Below are 3,421 nucleotides of genomic sequence, written 5' to 3'. Positions count from 1 at the left end.
ATTTGTAATTAACTTTGCTTTGTAAAACAAGATCATTTTTACAACATTTTGATGTCTTAATGATGTCACAAATAGGTGCTCTCGGTGGGCTATTTTGACGTCACTATGATGCATAAAAAATGATAAAAAAATGATGTCATCTTGATGGTTTCATGACTAATATGTTCTACTTGGGTACTACGCATTATTGTAGGAATCGATAAATTTCTTAGTTTAAAACATGTACATATATTCAACCGACGTGCTTATGTCCCGTCCTGTGTGTTCTCGAGTCGAATCATTTGCCTACGCTTTATTATTATCCTTTGTTAGCCCGAACGTGTTGTCTTGTCCGTTATCGAGGCAATGCCTTTATTATTACCAGCGAAAGCAAAGCGGGCAACGATTGCCACGACCTTCTCGAACGGTCGACACATATGAGAGCCGAAAATAATATCGACGACAAAAGGCCAGACAGAAGACCGAGTCGATCGAAAGGGAAAAGACGTGTTTCCCGTGTGTAAAAGTCGGACCGAAGATCTCTGTACGAATCGCGCGAAATAGAACTGTACACGCGCAATTATAGTTGCCTTGAATTATAAACATATAATTAAACGTATTGATAGAGAGCAGTCTATTCTATTATTAATTATTTATCACGCATAATTTCGGAAACCCGCAATCCTACATTATTGCTTAACCAGTTGAAGGCGAAAATTGCAAAAAAACGGCCGCATTTGAACATGAAAAGTGTTGTTTCATCATTAATCATAATTAATTACACAGCCCCACGAAAAAAATAAGTTATCTAGGCCTAAGACCAGACAAGTGTATTCTTATGTATTTTGACCCGCTGAATCTGAATCCGAATCCGTCAGAATTGAACAATTACTAGCTTTAACGCTTCTAACCTCAAAAAACTCATAATTTCACGAAACGGACACTTTTGCTAGATGGACCCACCCCTCGGTCTGCGGAACTAAAATAATATGAACATATTTTTTTAGTATTTTGACCCGCTGAATACGAATCCGTGGTCAGAAATGTTGTTTGCATTATATTTTTATTGAAGAAGTATTACAAATTTGTCTCATTAATACTATCGGCTCCTTTATTTCTTTCTATAAAATCTTTAATTTGATCTTTTAGGATATAACATTTAGTATCAAAAACTAATAAAACAGTTCGTATAAATATCCATTATATTTAGCGCAATTTGTAGATATCACTACTTTGGTAAAGGACATACTTTTGTTGAGAAGATAACTTTCCAGAAAACATAGAAATCATTACTATTGTAAAGAAAATATTTTTGTAGAGAAGGTAGAAATTAGGGCTGGGATTTCCTTCGAAGGCTTCGATATTCGAAGATTCGAAGCTTCGAAGTTGACTTCGAAGTTTCAAAATCTTCGAAGCTTCGAAGTGTACACTGTACAGGTAGACAAAATATACAGGGTGGGGCGTTTATCTTGAGACAATAATAGATATCGGTTGGAATGGATTATTTCGAAAAAAGTTTCAGACAAAAGTTGTTTGTCTTTTCGAGGGGGCCATAAGATGGTACCATTGGTTTGACCTTGAAGAATTATTGGAAGGTCACATAAAGGTCACACGAATTTTTTTTAATGGCATTCCCTATTTTCTATTACATATTCTTGTAGCTGACCTCGAGAGCTTTCCAAAACGCTATAATAAAGTATTTTGTTATTAAGAACTTTTTGAGTTATTAAGGTTTGAAAGTTCCAATATTTTAACATAAATTACAAAATATCTTGTAAAATATTCATTTTTTTATCATCTTACTTTAATACTTTTTTTAACAGAATAATGATACAAATCAAAATTTTTTTTAACATTGTGTTTTCTTTACACCGGTTGATTTGTATCATTATTCTGTTCAAAAAAGTATTAAGGTAAGATGATAAAATGAATATTTTACAAGATATTTTGAAATTCAAATAATTCTTCAAGGTCAAACCAATAGTACCATCTTATGTCCCCCTCGAAACCATACAACTTTTGTCTGAAACATTCTTGTCTGCTGGGCTCAGTTTTCGAGATATTTTACTGTCCAAGTTAAAATAGGACACCCTGTATATTAAATATTGTTCAAGTGGTGAATGTTCATGATAGACGCGCGACGTGGATAAGAAGGCACACGGACAATAACTCGATAATTTAGAAACTCAAGTAATATTCAAATAAATTTTAAATAAATGAAATTATTATATATATATTAATTAGTGATATAATAATTAATTTATGCGAATTTTTCTAGTGTTGATACGATACTTAATTGATTTACTTAATTGACCATTTTTTAAGATTTAATTACGCGATCTTAAACAAATATGTAATCTACATGTTATAGTATTTTAAAATTATAATTTAGAAGTAATTACCTATTTCTCAATATATACATATATAAATTAGTACTTTTTATTTACAATATTTTTAGTGTTCGTCGGAGAAATTCGTCACTCGCACGAATAAATTTTCGAAACTTCGAAGCTTCGAATTTAACTTCGAACTTCGAAATTTCGAAGATTCGAAGCTTCGAAGATTTCGAAGTTAACTTCGAACTTCGAAGATTTCGAAGTTAACTTCGAACTTCGAAGCTTCGAAGATTTCGAAACTTCGAAGTCAACTTCGAAGCTTCGAATTACTTCGAAATCTTCGAAGCTTCGAAGTTATGAAAAGTAACAGCTCTAGTAGAAACGTTTTGTGGCAACATAAAATATTTCCTACTAATTAAATCATACAGTTCTTATTCGGATCGCACGCTTATATTTGGGATCTTCTGTTACCTTTTTAAAAAGTTTTTTTTTGAGATTATAAATACTACGCCGTGCACGGAGCGGCGCAGCAACGACTTGTGTCAGCGGTGGTAACGCACGCGACAACAAACCGGTGGTAGCGGTGGAATCACCCGACAACAAACTAGTAGCAGCGGTGGGATCACCCGACACAGAAGATTGGACCTATATTGGACCAATTTTTAATTTTCTGAACGTCTATTAAGCTAAAATGTTAAACTGAGCACAATCATATGAGATGTATGGAATATTTAGTGCTCTTTATGTGCTAATTTATTGCTCTAATCCCGATTTTATTGCCCCAGCCGTTTAGCAAAAAATCACTTTTATGCTACCTTTCGAAAAAGCTGGAATGCCTATAAAAAATAATAATACAAAAAACACTTATACCATAATTTAGTACTAATGGTAATTATGGAGAATAGGAACTCTTCCGAATTTTGATATTTTCTTGCGGTTGTTTTGGTAAAAACCTTTGTTGTGTGACTCCGACAGTGATAATCAATCGGGGGAGCCCGAAAAATATGCACCCCGAGTGACCTTCAGAAGGTTTTAGCCGTCTGTCGTACGTCATGGCAGTACAACATGCGTGGAGACATTATGTTCCGCCCCCCCTGCGGGGGGGC

The sequence above is a fragment of the Vollenhovia emeryi genome, unplaced genomic scaffold (assembly GCF_000949405.1).
Source record: "Vollenhovia emeryi isolate VEMERY1.0 unplaced genomic scaffold, V.emery_V1.0 DF939725.1, whole genome shotgun sequence".
In the NCBI taxonomy this organism is placed as follows: domain Eukaryota; kingdom Metazoa; phylum Arthropoda; class Insecta; order Hymenoptera; family Formicidae; genus Vollenhovia; species Vollenhovia emeryi.
The sequence above is the reverse complement of the archived record's forward strand: the minus strand, read 5'-3'. Positions refer to the sequence as shown.